We start from the raw sequence: 19,075 nt of genomic DNA, 5'->3' as shown, positions 1-19,075 counted from the left end.
CATGAACTGGATGCTGTCCCATTAGGTATAAACTGAGCATGACTGGATGCTGTCCCATTAGGTATAAACTGAGCATGAACTGGATGCTGTCCCATTAGGTATAAACTGAGCATGACTGGATGCTGTCCCATTAGGTATAAACTGAGCGTGATTGGATGCCCTCTCATTAGGTATAAACTGAAAGAACTAAATATACTTATCTAGGGAGGGAGGGGCAACCGAAACACGTATGCCAACTCCATCAACCCCTTCTCGCCAATGGCGACCATTATTTCAGTGGGAGGCTATTTTCTAACAACTTGGCTCCCTTGATATTTGAAATAGGCATATCTTAAAACCTCTTACAACCGAATTTCATGCTTTCTACCGAGAGAGTGAACGTCTTTATCCGCCCCACTAGATTATCTTTTAACTGATTTGAATGGAAAGTATTTTAAAAGCTATCTTGCTAAACACTGTAACGTTAATCAAAACATTATATTATAGAAAGACGTTTCTATAAAAGAAACATAAGTAGCCACGGCGTCTGATTATTAAAGTCACACTAAAATTCATCAAACACTGTTGCCTGTAAAGAATGTAGAAGGTTAAAAACAATGTATTACAGCTAATGAAATCTGTAAGAGTCTGTTTCTGAATCGATAAAGGTGCTAACGCACCAAATGAAAGTATAATCAGAATTTGCTCTATTCTAGCGATAACAAGGTACAATTATTGTTATTAAATAATGTCAGTAGCACTCTTGAGTTAATCTTTATGCAAATTAAGTGTCAGGTGACCAATAATGTGATTTGACAGGCAAATTTCAATGTAGTAAAAGTAAAGGAAACACCGTGTGTTCTAAGTTAGCAGTTTCAACAACAGCAGAATATGTAAAGAAATCCAGATTGATGGTATTCCAATGAAGACATTTAGATATTTCCATGATGTTGAGGATAATATATTACCTAAAAGCTAATCAAACGCAGTAAGTCGTTACAGAATGGTTACAAGTCTCGCATACTGTGGTTAGCAGGATGTGAACTCTTCGGACAACCAATACAGTTGGTTGGAGTACTGGACAGTGTCAACAACCTTGCAAGATGATTACTATTTGACAATATGGGTTCGAAGTAACCGGCAGGTCTCAGCTCTTCAGTTAAATCGATAGGTGAGTGCAGCAACTAGGTAGTTAATAAGTAGACAAATGGTCAGAAACAAGTTTTATAATTGTAACCTTTATACCAGACAAACAATTGCTTGGTTCCTGTAACTCATTGCCAAAAACAGTCCATCTTGGATATTGTCCAAAACATGTCGATTAGCCAAACGACACGTAGACAAATGTCTTACTCAAGGATTAATCACACTATATTGCAGACAGGTGCAAGATATTTACACATTTGGAGAGTATTCGGGGTAAGTTCCAACCCCAATTTCATAGAGAATAGACACGCAAATGTCGCTGGTGGTATACTAGTTTGGGAAAGAATAAGTAATTTTGACCACACTGAGTTTTAACTGCTACGACATGACACTGTGAATGTCATGCGATATAGGGATGCAGTCTTACTACCATTACTACTGCAAATTGAGTGCAATTGGTCAAAGCTTTCATTTGATGGACGATAATACGCATCCTTAAGTGCTTAGCTCTTTAAAATCTCTCGAAGAAGAAGAGATATCGAGCAAATGGACTGACTAGCACCTCGCTTTTCGTTTCGATTGAGCACATAGGAGATGTTCTAGGAAGACGTTTAACAACATATAATTTACATCCAAGTGGGGTTTATATACTGAAAAGACTTATTGATTCACTCATTTGAAGTATGTCACATGGATGTACGAACTTTCATTTGCATTTGAAGTAACCATATATCTTAAGAACAGACATTTTTTGATCATTTTTGAGGCTGCCAAGCCAATAGTTTGTTTTGTTTTTTGAATTTCGCACAAAGCTACACGAGGGCTATCTGCGCCAGCCATTTCTGATTTTGTAGACTTAAATTTGTGTGAATAGTCTTATTGACAGTTCCGAAGATAGTTCCTATTTTATCTGCAACGAACGTTCCTGAAACATGCTGTTCAGTTTTCTTCATTACATTCAGTGTGCGATGTTATTCGGTCTTGAGGTAGCCGATTTCTGTCTGCTGGAATTACGATTTCACTTTACTGAGCCTTCCAGTGGTATGTCTGCGGACTTATAACGCTAGAAACCGGGTTTCGATACTCGTGGTGGGCAGAGTACAAATAGCCCGATACGGTTCAACACTATAGATACTCTTCTTTTTTTTTCCACATGCTAAAATGCGTGCCTTGGACGGTTTTATAATCATAGGATCAGAGGAATTCGTGCTGGAAAGTGCTGTAACGAAATCCTCCCCAAGATAGGTCAATATTTAGGTGAAGTTCCTACTCGCAATTCACAATACTTCAACCGTATGGCAACGAGAGGGGTCAGGGTTTATAAACCGTATAGACACAGCTGCATAAAGGGTCATAGATAAGACCACTGGATACGCAAGTAGATCGTGGACAACTCTCTGTACTTAAAGAATTTCGATCTTATATTGATGTTTTATAATATTTTCTACAATAAAAAATGTCCGAATGGTTTTACAATTACTATAGTAACTACAAGAGATCGAAACGCGATTTGCTTACACAATTCGCGAAAAGTTTGTAAAAAAAACAACAACCGCATTTTGTTAAGAAATGAAAACACCTTGTCAGTCATAAATAAGACATTCAGTGTAATAAACTACCCATAAACTTACACCTTGTTCTACTTGCGTAAGATGTTTAGTAATTTTTGTAGTTATCACCACTGAATATCATTTTAGTTATTTTCACACACACAAAAATAATTTTATGTACCATAAATGCAATGAAATAGTATCGTAAAAAACATTTCTGATAAATTTGCGCGTGTCAAACCGTTTGTGTGCGTGTCTAACAATTTCTATAAATCTTGGAATAAGAGCAATAATATTATAAAGTAAGTCGTTCCAACGTGTTTCACAGATAACAACAAAACCCGCAGAAACTGAGGACGGACACAACTTGCTGATATGAATTATTTATAGCTTGCTCCCTAATTTTTTAATTCAGGGGTTTAGCCCCATGAATGAACAAAAACGCCTAGCAGCTTTAGTAATTAAAATCCATTAGTGACGTAAAGTTTTATCTTAAACACTTGAGATTAGCAACGTTTTGCTGTTAAATACCTTTTATATTTTTTCCAAAGTGTCTTTTGTCACATCGTTCCACTCATGCGGTAGAAAATGTAGACAGTCGAAGTTGTTTACGTTCTTAGGCTACGTCACAAGATCCTAAGATACAAGTTACAAGCGTCTGGAATTTAACACAATATATCTATTGTGCGCATGTGCTTTACTATCATTAATGAGTCACAAGGTCTACGTCACAAATACAATGATTCGCATAAAGTATTTACAATATAAAACATTTGTTTCTTCATAGTAGAAGAGCAATATTTTTTATTTATTAGTAATTTACATTTTTATCAATAGAGTTATAATAAAAACGACCTTTTATTTCCGGATAATAATAATAATGATAAACTTCATCCAACGTTTCACCGTTGCGGCTTCATCTGGTCTATTAGTACAAGAACTGTTTGATGTGTGTGTTATCTTAATTTCTTTTGCTGATTTAGAAATTGGAACGTTAAAGTTTATTCAAGCAAATACAAATGCGTTTTCTAAACTTTAATCGTGTGAAATAAGAAAAAATATTAAACTTAGACTGATATTTAATAGCGTGATAAGATTTGTAGTAAAAAAAATGCCTTTTTAAGCAAATCAAACAACGATATTTCAGCCCATAGGAACTGGCCATCTTCAAGCAATGTACAGTTAACAATAATTTCAAATTCAAAGCGATCACGATATTACATTTGATCACCCAATAGGAGTCCTTACCTCTTAATAGTCTAAGTGACGTTAAGTAGGGATGAGATCTGCATAAATAGTTGGTAAAAACAAAGCTAACTTATCAATTAAGAACAACACATCAAGAGTACGTGTTGAAAATAATAGAAATAATTAGAAAAACATTTGATTTATATAGCAGGACGTGCGTTTCATTGATGGTAGTTTAGCACATGCGCATAATATTGGTTTCGTGTCAGGTTCTAGACAAGGTTTTAACAAGTCTCTGGCAGCACAAAAAGGGTACCTCAATCACGTCTTACCGTTTAATGATCGACTAAAAGACAAGCGCACTCTATTAAGTTAACCTGGCCTCCTTCGTAAAATGAATCCATCAGAGATCCTGGGCAGTTCGGTACGTTAAATTTAATAACTTAGCCATTACAATCTAAAGCCTTTTGAAGGTACAGCTGAGTAAGCCGTGGTTCATCGTTAGTTTCCAATCCTGTTTTTTATCTTATTGAGTAACATGCTTTAATGTTTTTGTATTATACAGTAATCCTACTCACTAAAAGATCAAAGCAAGAAAGTTCACAATTTGAAAGTAAAATTGATCTATTCAAAATTGTACTCGAGTATTGTTCAACTGGTGATATGATATTAAAAAAATATAAACAAAAAATACTGATAAATAACCAGCTGGAAAAATTGCTGTCATTGCAATCCAATTTCACCCTTTTGTAAAAACATAGAACATAAAGTGGCATTTTAAAAAGTAATGTTGATGACTTATTATACTTCTGGTCTACTAAAACATAGAACATAAAGTGGCATTTTAAAAGGTAATGATGATGACGTGTTATACTTCTGTTCTACTAAAACATAGAACATAAAGTGGCATTTTAAAAGGAACAGAAGTATAACACGTCATCATCATTACATTTTAAAATGCCACTTTATGTTCTATGTTTTAGTAGAACAGAAATATAACACGTCATCATTATTAGTACTAAAACAAAGAACATAAAGTGGCATTTTAAAAGGTAATGATGATGACGTGTTATACTTCTGTTGTACTAAAACATAGAACATAAAGTGGCATTTTAAAAGGTAATGATGATGACTTATTATTCTTCTGTCCTACTAAAACATTGAACATAAAGTGGCATTTTAAAAGGTAATGATGATGACGTGTTATACTTCTGTTGTACTAAAACAAAGAACATAATCTGGCATTTTAAAAGGTAATGATTGCTTGTTATACTTCTGTTGTACGAACATTAAAATTATAACATTTGCAGACTTAGCATAATCTTAGCAAATAATTATTTTTGGAAATAAAACAAGTATAAAATTTAGAATCTTAAAGATGATTTAAGTAATTTTAGAAAATTATTGCACATATAATCAGTTTTTGCGATTTTGTCATTCAGATGCTTCCATCTTGAATCTCAATGATCAAACAGGATCAGTGATGGCCCCACCTTACGGAAAAAAAGAAAGATGAGTTGTTGTTTTTTAATTGTTCACAGAATACTTTTCAGTCACTTTAGTGAAGTGGTTGATGCCTATATAAGTACAATATTTAACACTTTTGTTAAGAAACTAATAGTTTCTTCCGTGCTTGTGTTATTTACTTCATCACAGTAGTATTTTTCACTGAGACGCTAGTTGATAGTCATTGTTTATCGGTTGGGAACAAAAAATTCCATACGAGTAGAAATATATATATATATATATATTAGTAGTAGGAACTTTTCTTTTTTCTGTTGAATTTTGCGCAAAGCAATACTCGAAAGCTATCAACAGCAGCAACCGCCAACTCTTGGGCTACTCTGTACCAACGATTAATGGAGTAACCATATATATATTTTAGTACTAGGAACGTTTCTTTCTTCTACTTGATTTCGCGCAAAGCAATACTCGAAGGCTATCAACAGCACCAACCGCCAACTCTTGGGCTACTCTGCACCAACGATTAATGGATTGACCATCACATTATAACGTCCCTGACCAGCAGGCCATGCTAAGCCTTTGGTAGGAACAGTGGACAAAATATGTTAGAGGGTTTTTATTTTTATTACGTTTTTACAAAACACAGTAATGAAATGGGAGTCTTTTGGCATCAGTTAGTCCCTCTATGTCTCAATAGCGCCAAAAGTTTTTGTTCGATCCCCGCGGCAGACACAGCTCAGCTAGCCAATTTTGTATCTTTCCGTTAAAATATAAAAGCAAAATTACTATCGGTTAGCTTAAATGTTTGGTTTTGATTATATCATATTTTATTATTTGTTCTTCATAACTTTACTGGCTGCTAGAAACCTTAAACATGCTGCTCAATTAGGTTTAGCAATACTGATCAAACTATATTTAGGTGTAAATACATTTGTAGTTAAAGAGTAAAATTAAAGACAAAACGTTCAATGCAGAACTAAAAGTTTGGTTGTCTTGATCATAAGACTCCATCGACAGAAACGGAAACGAGACAATGAAATGAAATTATTTTATAGCCTGAAGATCTTTTTACTGAGCAGTTCCTATAGGTTTTCGAGTTTGTTAAAAAGCTAATTTTAGTCTTCTTTCTTTGTTTCCGCTATGTGTATGCGAATTATATGAAACGAAATTCTTAAACTTACATGAATGACATGAGTTTTAACTCTATAAACAAACGGAATTATATGAAACGAAAAGTTATCAAACAAGTCTTGGAAGAAGTCAAGATCACGAAAATCTTTTCAAATATGATGAACATTTGATATGAAATGAAAACGACGCGGCAACAGCTATTACTTGATAGAAGTATATCGCATGAGTACAGAGACCTTGTTGGTATGTCAAAACAACTTCTTTAGACGAACTCTAGCGCGTTGGCATTATTAAACGTAGGGCTTATATTTTTCACGTGAAGCTACCCAAACTCTATTTGTGCATAGCCTCCATAATTTTGAAGTGATATATTAGAGAACAGGTAACTAGTCAATAGTACCCGCCATCCTAATTTTGAAGTGATATATTAGAGAACAGGTAACTAGTCAATAGTACCCGCCATCCTAATTTTGAAGTGATATATTAGAGAACAGGTAACTAGTCAATAGTACCCGCCATCCTGATTCTGAAGTGATATATTAGAGAACAAGTAACTAGTCAATAGTACCCGCCATCAACTGTTGAGAACAAGTAACTAGTTAATAGTACCCGCCATCCTGATTTTGAAGTGATATATTAGAGAACAAGTAACTAGTCAATAGTACCCGCCATCAACTCTTGCGCTACTCTTGTTTGTTTGAAAAGTGGGATTCAACTGTCGCTCCTAAAACACAACCATGGTCAGAACGCCTTTTTACAGCGAAGAGCCGTAAACCACGAACCTCAAATTCACACTCTGAGCATTCTAACAACTACGCCACACCCGGCCCAAAAGTAAATAATCATTTTATTATAACGACACAAAAATAAAATGTCTTTTTTTTTTTAAATGCAGTAAGACATTGCTTATAATAATTTACCCAACTATATGTCCAAATAAACCGTAAGAAGACTGATGACTTAAGAAAGACGTTCTATTTCATGCTGAATGGTGCTATAAACGTGAGTCGTCAATAAAATGTTTAATTTTATTTTACTTTTGTTAAAGCACATCAATTTAGTATACTCCTTCCATAAAACATTTAGCATTATATTCCGTTAATAATAGTTTTGAAAACTAAGAAATGCAATAATAAACTGTTAAGATTTATATTTTACAAAATGAATTTTGTCGCATTGTAATATCAACAGATTGTTAACTAATTGTTAATTAAAATAATAAATTGACTTTGTACAATTTGTCTGCGTGTTAATCTTAAATAAAAAAGTAAGTGCACAAGGGTAAGATCTTCAGTGTCCTTTTATTTCTTATAAATCATGTTGGATTACATTTATATTATACAACTTACAATATCTGTTGTTTTAGTGCAAAACTACACAATAAAATATATGCGTTCTGTCCACCGCGGGGAATCGAACCCCAGCTTTTAGCATTATAAGTCCGTAAACTTTCAGCTGACCCACGAGGGAATCGCTGTTTATTATTTCTGAGCGTGTATGATAACATCTTCTGCAAATACTTCAAGTAGAAAATTGATATAATTACAGAAATATATGTTTTGGGAAAGTAGAAAATTGATATAATTACAGAAATATGTGTTTTGGGAAAGTAGAAAATTGATATAGTTAGAGAAATATATGTCTTGGGAAGTAGAAAATTGATATAGTTAGAGAAATATATGTCTTGGGAAGTAGAAAATTGATATAGTTAGAGAAATATATGTCTTGGGAAAGTAGAAAATTGATATAGTTACAGAAATATGTGTCTTGGGAAGTAGAAAATTGATATAGTTAGAGAAATATATGTCTTGGGAAAGTAGAAAATTGATATAGTTACAGAAATATGTGTTTTGGGAAGTAGAAAACTGATATATTTACAGAAATATGTGTTTTGGGGAAGTAGAAAATTGATATAGTTAGAGAAATATGTGTTTTGGGAAGTAGAAAACTGATATATTTACAGAAATATGTGTTTTGGGAAAGTAGAAAATTGATATAGTTAGAGAAATATGTGTTTTGGGAAGTAGAAAACTGATATAGTTACAGAAATATGTGTCTTGGGAAAGTAGAAAAATGATATAGTTACAGAAATATGTGTTTTGGGAAAGTAGAAAATTGATATAGTTAGAGAAATATCTGTTTTGGGAAGTAGAAAATTGATATAGTTACAGAAATATATGTTTTGGGAAGTAGAAAATTGATATAGTTACAGAAATATATGTTTTGGGAAGTGGAAAATTGATATAGTTACAGAAATATGTGTTTTGAGAAAATAGAAAATTGATATAGTTACAGAAATATGTGTCTTGGGAAGTAGAAAATTGATATAGTTACAGAAATATGTGTCTTGGGAAAGTAGAAAATGGATATAGTTACAGAAATATGTGTTTTGGGAAAGTAGAAAATTTATATAGTTACAGAAATATGTGTTTTGGGAAGTAGAAAATTGATATAGTTACAGAAATATGTATCTTGGGAAGTAGAAAATTGATATAGTTACAGAAATATGTGTTTTGGGAAAATAGAAAATTGATATAGTTAGAGAAATATGTGTTTTGGGAAGTAGAAAATTGATATAGTTACATAAATATGTGTCTTGGGAAGTAGAAAATTGATATAGTTACAGAAGTATGTGTTTTGGGAAAGTAGAAAATTGATATAGTTAGAGAAATATGTGTCTTGGGAAAATAGAAAATTGATATAGTTACAGAAATATGTGTTTGGGGAAAATAGAAAATTGATATAGTTACAGAAATATGTGTTTTGGGGAAAATAGAAAATTGATATAGTTACACAAATATGTGTTTTGGAAAAACAGAAATTATTCATCAACATTTTAACCTATTGTACAATAACATAACCCAAGTTAACTATAAAACTAGAAAAATATATGAAAAGAGAGGAGGGAGGATACTTAAACCCTCTTAACCGTTTGTTTTTTTAAGGGATAACAACAAACTCAGTTTTTTATACGTTTTACACTGCAAATGTTTATAGTTTGATGATATTGAGTATTAACTGATTTTATTGGTGTTTTCTTTGTTGATGTTTCTTTCTGATATTTGATAGTTCAGTGCAGGAGATCGAAAACGGATGAAACATTCGAACTGCTAGAAAAATGTACCGAAGACACAATACGAAATATTATGAAAAAAAAACGTCACCATGGCGACGAAAATCATTAACAGACTACCATTTTTCAGCACTTCCCCATTTTATTAGTATGTGTACAATACCCAAAGAGAGATATGTGGTTATAGTGCACATCTTCCTTTTTTCCAAAATAGCAAGCACGTTTTCCTTTCATGTTCAGCATGTGATGTATATGATTGTTGCGTGATAAACATAGTCGACAAGAAACTCTTTCTACATCAACAATACAACACTTTAGCAAAAGAATAGATGGTGGGTTGCTTGAGTACCGCCACATATATAATTTAGCTTGACTATTCTCTCTGTTACATTAACCTCTTCTTCTTCTTCTGTCGGAATTACTGGTAATTCTGTCTTCTTCTCGCGATTTTTTACGTTCCAAAGTTTGTGTTAAGAGATGCGCGTTGTGAGTTATTTTTCAGCACATTATTTCAACGTGATACTGGAAGTAAAAACACTAGAAAAGAAACGAATGTTGAAAGCTGGTGTTCTCTTGGCAGTTGAGTAGAAGATACACAGCTAGTCGAGTTAATTTATGTTTTAATTCTGTCTTATATCTAACACAGAACGTGCTCATTTAACTCTTCTTTTTACCTGTGTAGTTTTGATATCTTTTGTACGAATACTTGACAGACACTAAAAAGTGACTGAAAAAATTAACTAAAAATTGGAGGTAAAGTATTGATAGAACGGGGCAAAAGGAATTTGAATGGGGGGTCGTAACTTGGAAGTTTTTTTTAGCCATGTGTGTTGAATTTTTTTATACATATGTGAATAACCACTGACTTAGACTTCACACGATGTAGATGGCGGTCATGTAGCATTATATTTTGTCAGCTGTTTAGTATATTAAATAAATAGATATGAACACATCACTTTGTGTTCGTCGATCTCTTGGGAAGGGAAAACTTAGTTTGAGTAGGATTTGAACCAACTTCTCCATTTATAAAACAAATAACCAAAAACAAGTTAAGATCGAATTCAAATGGGTTTTAGCTTTCACTTCCCCAAAGCGGGCCGAGCATGACCTTGATGGCTTACATGTCCTGATCGTGATTCCGAAGGTTCAGTCTCTCGCTCTGTTGCCGCAAAGATGCATTGCGCACTTTGGAGCAGCGGGTGTGCTATAAGAAAAAAAAGAGTATGTTTTCCATCATTACCTACGGTGGACAGATCACAGATAGTCCATTGTGTAGCTTTGCGCTCTTGACATTTTAAGAGACCGAGTGCTTCCCAATGATTAGCTTGCCGGGCCCTGGAGCTTAGGTACCGTAGTTCGCGCCCTTTACCACCAAAGGAAAAAGAATCGCGCTCCATAACGTGGGACCGTGGGTGGGTTATAAGGGTGACGGTAAAATTCCACTACTTAATAAGAGTACCTCCAGAGTTGGCGATGGGTGATGTTGACTAGTTGCCTTCTCTCTAGGCTATTATTTCAAAATTAGGGACGTCTAGCGCAGACAGCCCTCGTGTAGCTTTGCACGAATTTCAAACAAACCAACAAACACACCCTTAATCATGGAAGTTGAATTCCTCTTGTGCACCTAAAAGTGTAAATCTACAAACATAATACATAAAGATGATTTTATGATTTCTATAAAAGTTTATTAACATATTTTTTTGGAAGACAGTAACTCTTTCAAAGTGTATGCATTTACAATTAAGCTTACTTGTATGAAGAATGGCCTATGAAAAATATTATTATTAATACCTCACAATTTTATTGTGGGTGTAAAATCACTTTTTTGACTGATAAAAGTGTGAACTTACTTTATTTAAGTGTATGATCACATAACCCAGATAAAAGATCAAGTAAGTCTGCTATTAGCTAATAGATGAATTTTTAATATTCTATGTTAAATGTCAAATTAGGTTTGTGTACAAGTTCTAGTTACAAACGTATGACATGACATTTAAGAAATTAAAAGAATCCAGATTCTATTTACACCACTCACATCGTGAGATAAGCCATGTATATTATGATTTAATCTAAATGATCACAGCAAAATTTGTAATATGTTCAATTATTGTCAGCTTTTGCGCCTAAATGGCGTCTGTGTTACTGATTACTATTTCCTTGAAGTTTTTGTGCCGAAACGCATCTGGAAAGTCATTACTTTCCTGCTGATAAAGACATATTAGTTCAGAAATTATTAATCTAATGACATGTTTAAAAAAAGAAAGTTTTTCCCCGGTTTATTTGTTGGTTTTTCCACCAGAAACACTTTAGGTTTTTTGCGGCTCGGCGATAAGCTTGAGGAGCTTATAACGTCAATATTCAGGATTCGATCTCTACAGATGGCAGAGCGTGGATGGACCAGTGTGCAGATCTTCGCCGAAAAACAAAGGAATAAAAGAAACATTTCATTAATAAAAAATATTAAGTTCTGATTATAAAAAATATATTATTACTAACGTATAGCCCGTCAAAAATGACGGGGCAAGTAATACCACCCCCACCCCATAGTATACCATAACCTCACATTTCATAGCTAACTGAAATAAATATATTTTGCGAAATCAAGCTTGACCAACAAAGAGGCAGAAAACTGCAGTCGAGGTAGTGAAACGTCGATAAATTTCTTTGTGAGCAAATCAAAATTAAGATCATTCATGAAATAAATTCGTGGCATATTCATAGAATAATTATTGGTAAAAATCAGTTAGATTAATAACTTCTAATGTATAGAAAATCCAGTGCGTTTTGATAACACTACTTTCCAACAATGGCTTTTATGTCACATTGCTTATAACCTAATATTATTGTTAGTCTGCGTACTGAAAGTATAAAATGAAATATATAGACAACAAAACTGGAAAAATATTTGTTTATTTCTTAATTTAGAATCTCTGTTGATTAAAGAGGTTTGCTTTTTATTTATAAAGTTGGTGATATAACAGAAAATAGCTTAATTCAGAAACGATTTAAATTTCAAATTGAATCGATATTTTTACTTTGATGTTAAATTTCATGCACTTGGCTCTAGGCTAAGTGATCCCACACTACGTCTTTACTTTAGACTTATTATACCAATACTCAGTACACTTATAAGGTTTCACGGCACCTTCCCCTCACGGCTCCCTTGCACCCCCGTCACCAAAATCGTAATGCGCATACAGTAATCGAACTATTCTATATGGATAAATGCATTTAGGCTTTTATGACACACGCTGGCTTTTAAATAGGTTAGATATTCATTGTTGAATTTGATCTGGGTAGGTGGTTAATATTGACTGATTCTTTTTCTGGAGTGGAGAACTATGTTATTATTCTTCACATTTTGGGGGGTTGTAATTATTAATGCTGGAAGGCAGCTAGTTAACAACACCCACCGCAAACTCTTGGACTACTTTTGTCAGATCTAATAGTGCGATTTGACCATCAGTCTTATTATGCACCTATCGCCCCAAAGTGTGGAGAGCAGTTTTATTTTTTTTTGGTAAAGAAGCGAACCACCAAATCTCATATTCGCAGCCCAGTACATCAACCACCTGTCCGCGCTCGGCCCCACCGGTACCACTATTATTATCAGAATTCTCTCAAGCGGTAATATAACTGTAGATTTTGAAGTCAGAAATGGTTATAATAGAGCGCAAGCCTTTAAAAGGTATGCTGTTTTTTAAGCCTTTTTAAAAACATACCGTAGAATATTTCGCAGACGTAAAAAAATAAAATTAAAAATCTTGAGTAAAAAACAATCGTAGTGTCGAGAAATGTCGTATTTGGTTAGGTTGTAATTAAGATATCTGATCAAAAATAAATATTTGAGAAAAAACAACAACAAATACGTATACAGCTAACACGTCCCTTTTCTGATGAATAGTCAGAAACAGTTTTGTTGCCATTTACTTAGTTTATTAACTATATATTTAGACTATTTGTGAACTCAAAGAAAGTTTTAAGTTGTAGCAAAAGTAATATATATCAACTAGTTTGTAATAACCCTCTTTAGTTAAGATACCTGTATGGGGCACAGTTAATATGAGCAATCACACGATGAAATGTAGATTAGGTTTACCTTTCAGAGTTTAAACCATTCGTCATCGTACGAAACGAAAGATATTGGTATAAAAATATAGGGCGTAACCAGGGACCGGAAGTGATTGAGGAGTTTTAGAAATTACAGATTGTCAGTCAAACGATCAAAGACAAATTTTATGAACAATAAAAATATGATTCTGCACTTAAACTAAAGTCGTTCATTTTTATCAAAGGTAAACATCTGGAGCAAATTACGAAATAAAATGGTCTTTTGAGATTATTGTCGGAATATTGATTCAAGGGCACCGTTAAAATTAAGCTTTACATATATGGTTGTAAAACTAATTTGAAATCAAAGGTATGTATTGTAAGGAAATTTTTAACTCGGATGCATAATGTTGAAATTAGTTGCAAATTAAAGGCATAGTGTGAAGTAATTCTAGATTAAAGACACGGTATCGAAAATAGCCGTAAACTAAAAATAGTGTCGAAACTAGTGATAGATTATACTGATAATTTAAGATTGAGAATTCTGCTTGGATTAACGCCATTTCTAAACGTGTAATTGAACCCTCTAATGGTAAGATCAAATAAAAATTCCTTAAAGATCTTTACGATTTTTCACCTCTAAACTGCTATTCAGAAAATAATTCACTAATTAGAATTAGATTTGCTCACATTAAATTTGATTTTTTTTTTTTTTTACTTTTCTATTGTTATAAGGTTGCCCAGAGTCTAACCTTTAATCATCTATTCTCCGGTATTTGTCTACTGAATACTAAATGAGTGTGTTAATTAGGAGTAGGTGATATTCAGCGATTGATGTACTAATGACGTACCAGTTCATTCATAGTCTAAATGTAGATTGTCTTCTTCCTGTCCCTTTTGTCTTCTCCTGTTACGATCTTCAACCCAAGTTCTCCATTTGATCCTAATTTGTTGCACTTTCCTTACCTGTAACTTGTTCACTATAATTTTGGTTACCATACCCTCTGTGTAATATCTCACATTCCTTTCAGTTATATTATCCATTTATTTTTATTTTTCCTTTCATTCTAAGACCCTCCCAATATTTGAAATTTCGTTCACTGTTGAGGTTCTTAGTTTTATTACAAATTATACACACATTATTCACACTCTGTCCTGACTATCAGAAACCCCTATGTATGGAATAGAACGGTCCTAACTTCGTGTTTATACAAAATAGGCCTTTACATGTTAGAAAAATAAAACCAAAAGAGGTCTATAAATACAGACGATGAATTGTATGAGTAACACTTGTTACTATAATATGAAAAACGAACGATATATCAATCTTTGAACGAGGTATTATTCTTGAGACTTGATTGCGAGGACGGCCGAGTTGACTGGAAAGTCAAAGGTCACTTTATCCTGAGTCAACACTACATGGTTATCAGATTAGGAAACTTCGTCTAATAAGGGAAACTGGCCAGAAGACAAACTATCAAAGGAGGGATAGGAAACAAATATCAAGACTTTTTCGAGCTAACAGACCTTCCACTGTGTGTCAATTGACGGATAATTTTCATGATGGTCAAGAAACATCCACTTTCACCAGAACAATACGTAGGGACCTGAGTCAAATTAACGCTTACTCAAACCACTTATCTCTGTCAGTAATCGATAGAAACGTGTTAAGTGAGGCCTAGTTCATCGGGATTGCAACAATGACCTATGAAAATGTGTACTGAGGTCAGGTGCATTACGCTTCACACTGTTTTCCACTGATGGTAAGGTTAGATTGTGGAGATATACCAATGATGTAATGAATTCATCTTGCTTAGTATTCACTGTACAAGCTTCTGAAGTCGGTGTAGTGTTGTGGAGCTCATTTACGTGGCATATGCTAGAACCTCTGTTTCCTTTGAATGATTTCCTTGGCTGAACATGTGTAATCTATAATGTTTTAATGTTATTCAAACTGAAATGATCACTTTCAAGATGATGACGCCACTAGCCATAAAGCTAAAATCGTCCGTGATTGGTTTACTGAGCATGAGACCGACTTTTACTGTGTCTTCATCTCAGTCTTATCGAGAACCTATGGGACGTCTTAAAACAGTCCTTTATCGTTACCTCTATCTGCATTGGATGCGTTATTGATTCAGGGATGGATAACTTATACTGTATCCAGGCTGTGATCAAGGCACATGGTGGCCCAATACATTATTAGGTTGGGATTTCTAATATATTGGCCAGAGAGTGCACCCTTAACTACGTTAATGTTCTAAGTCTCAATCTCTTCCATGTATGTGCCTTCTGATTTTAATGTCATATTCGGAGTTTTTGACGACATAGGTTTTTCAGTGGAGCTTGAAATTGGTTCACAATGACCAGTAATTAGTAACAAATCGCTAAGGTTAACAGTTAAACCAAAGCTTTAAAATAATTGTACCTTTAAATTTTTACGTTATTTTACTATATTTTGTTTTATTTTCATACATGTATGTGTGTATATATATATATAAATATATCAAAAGTAACACAAAAACGAAAAACAGAACCCGTAATTAAAAAAAAAAAGTACCTAAAACGTCTGTGAAACGAACCGAAGCTAAATTATTGCAGAGTACAGTAAATGTAAAATTGTAATGAAAGCAAACTTAGCTAATTGTGCAGAAACGTCTGAATGCCTGTTCACAAAATGATAAGCATATAGTTTTGAACGAACTGCATATGCATATTTCAGACCTAAATGAGTCGAAAAAGCCCATGGCTATTGTATCTAATGTAATGTTCATTTTGTTAGGAAATTATACTCGGGTTAAGTGCTGTTTTGTGAAATAATTTCCAAATAGAAAAACTAAAGTTAAAATCAAAGCCAGTCGTCACGTGATAACAGCGAAATTGTGTCATCGTGTACCATATTCGTTCCATTGAAAAATTTAACATAAAACAGCCAAGGTAATTCTGAATTGAAAAGCCTTTCTAACAATATGAGATTTTTGCACATATATATGTGTTTGTGAGTCATTTTATTTTAACTTGAAAATGCCATGCCCACCTAACTTTAGTGTTAACCTTTCAAATTTTCAGCATGTCTAACAATGTTCATATGGCAGCTTATAACTCACAGTTTGTATGATTAAGGAGAAACGTTCGTTCAAATTGTTTTTCTTATTTCCTAAATACTTCATATGAGTCGAGTTCTTTTAATTTGAGTTTAAATATTTTCTTGAAATCTTAATTTTAACACTTTTGTTGTTTTTGGCGCAAAGCTACACAATGAGTTATCTGCACTCTGTCCATCATGAAGAGTCAAACCCCAGATTTTAGACTTTTAACTTGCCGATTACCCCACTGTTGGATTAATTTTAACATAAAAGTTGTTGTTTTAATAATGATGATGATGTTTTTTATGATGATCAATTTATATATTTTTGGATTTTCCTTCTGATAGACAAACTCCATATGTCATATAAATAAGTTTTAGTAAATTATGTCCGACAGCTTTATTAATTTCAACGATAATAATATATTATCTTGTGTTCATTATGTTAATGTGAATATTTTTGAATAAAGACTGCGGTCATTTTTTATTCTTACTTGTAATTTCGCTCCCCCATATTGTCTCGTAACTTTATCACGTTAAAACTCAAGGAGATGACAATGTTTTGCATCCTTAAACAGTAGAAATAGCCGTTGGTTCCAGGAGTTCCTTACACACGTGTGAGTAGCTGTAATTTACGCATTCTTCTTCCTCATAGCACTACTTCAATTTTATTTTCACATTGCATTGAAGGGATAGCTTGGATTTAAAATAAAATCCATGAACGTCTCTAGATTACCAGCTTTTGCACCGTTCTCCAGTTCACCATCTGCATACCGTTTTTTCTCGTATTCTGCACTTATATCACCCTATACTGAATAAATAACTTTACTTATGCATCCATACTAGCCCTCTTCCTCAATTTAAATCACCCTCTTCCTCAATTTCAATATTTTATCGTTTTAGAAACCATCGAAGCTGTTCTTACCGTGCTCTCGTATTACATATTAGGAGGGAATTTTCTTTTTATCTGTTACATATATGAACGACTTCTCAAAACTGAATACAATTTCTCCAGTGCTATATTCCGACATGAAGATGTGCGTCGGGAAAGTCAGTTACGGAAAATATAAAAATGGATTAAAACAGCAGACGTCGTGTAGCCTAACTATAATAATAATAAGTAATTTTATAATAATTTTATAATATTCTTAATGCATTGTCGTTCTTGTTGTCACAGATGATGCACCATTATCCAATATTAAATGTATAAAATTCCATAACAGAGCTTCAAATTCCTAATAACGATCTCTATTGTTTTGTACGTTATTACCTTAGTTTCTTGTTCTTTTACTTTAATGTATTTATTCTCATGTTTAATGTTCATTCAACCTTATCTTTATTACTTTCACTTTTCATTTTCATAGTTCTACCTGTTAGAAATACGTTTTGTTGAGTTGTTCATGTATTGCGTATTTAAAAACAAAACACACGTTATATATTGTATAAAAATATGTTCATTTGTTAATAATAGAAATGTGTTATATATATATATATATATGTGTGTGTGTGTGTATAAACCAATAGTTCTAAAGCTATCAAATACATTAATTGTAAATATGTGATGCAATTATTATAAGTCACAAACAGCGCCTCAGAAATCCAGAATAATTCTTCCATTTCCAATCCTCGTTGTCGTCATTAAAACTCGTAACGGATAACGTCTCTAGCCATACCACCCAAACGTGTTAGGGATATTCCATATATGAAACAAAATCCGGACGCCGTTGTCAATGTAGCCAGTAACTAAGGAAATCAGTTACGGGTTGGGAGTTAAATTCTTAAACCCACAACGTCTCAACTCCTACTGCCTATCATTGTCTGCAGCCAATTGTGGTAAGGTAGGTACAACCTTAATATTTAGATACAACCTTAAAGTAGAAATAAACTACCCTAAATTTGTAGGATGTAAACCTCCCAACCTCCACCCTAAAATACACACTAAAATAGTTGATAAGATGGCCCAGATAGAATCTACCTTGAAATTTAGACAAATGTTGACAGAATGAACTACCAAGAAATACAAAGAATAAAGTAACTCGTCACCGGTTTCCAAATAAAAGCGGTAATCTTCTTAAAATTCCAAAAAGAACTGGTACTGAAAACCGGCATTTTTTTAACCCTTGGCTGTACAGCATAATTTGCTAGTATATATATTAAATTGACCATAATACCATATATATATATATATAACTGGGTTCTAATATACATGAAATTACGTATTCCTATCTTCTATGCAGACCATCTGGAGTTCACTTAAACACAGCGATATTTAAATACTACAGTGTATTAGAAAAGTTCATGTTGTTAACGATTAACCTTTTTTTGTAGTAAAAATAACCCAATAGTTTAAGATATTCTGGTGACACTAGAGTGTGTAATAATCTGTTTCTTTAAATTAGACTCGACTTC

General features: G+C 33.3%; 1 long non-coding RNA gene across 2 annotated transcripts in view; it reads left to right on the top strand.

The window, feature by feature from the left end:
* LOC106474435 overlaps positions 1 to 19,075 on the top strand; it is a 138,366-nt gene that overhangs the window by 59,596 nt on the left and 59,695 nt on the right. Inside the window, exon 6 of one of the 2 annotated variants that reach the window (XR_002608921.1) lies at positions 9,528 to 9,728. The exons of the other annotated variant lie outside the window; for it this stretch is intronic. This is a non-coding gene — a long non-coding RNA (uncharacterized LOC106474435). Of the gene's footprint in view, positions 1 to 9,527; positions 9,729 to 19,075 lie in introns of those variants that run through there. 2 annotated transcript variants of the gene reach the window in all.

Source organism: Limulus polyphemus, unplaced genomic scaffold (assembly GCF_000517525.1).
Source record: "Limulus polyphemus unplaced genomic scaffold, Limulus_polyphemus-2.1.2 Scaffold138, whole genome shotgun sequence".
Classification (NCBI taxonomy): Eukaryota; Metazoa; Arthropoda; class Merostomata; order Xiphosura; family Limulidae; genus Limulus; species Limulus polyphemus.
This window is presented reverse-complemented; position numbering and strand designations above follow the sequence as displayed.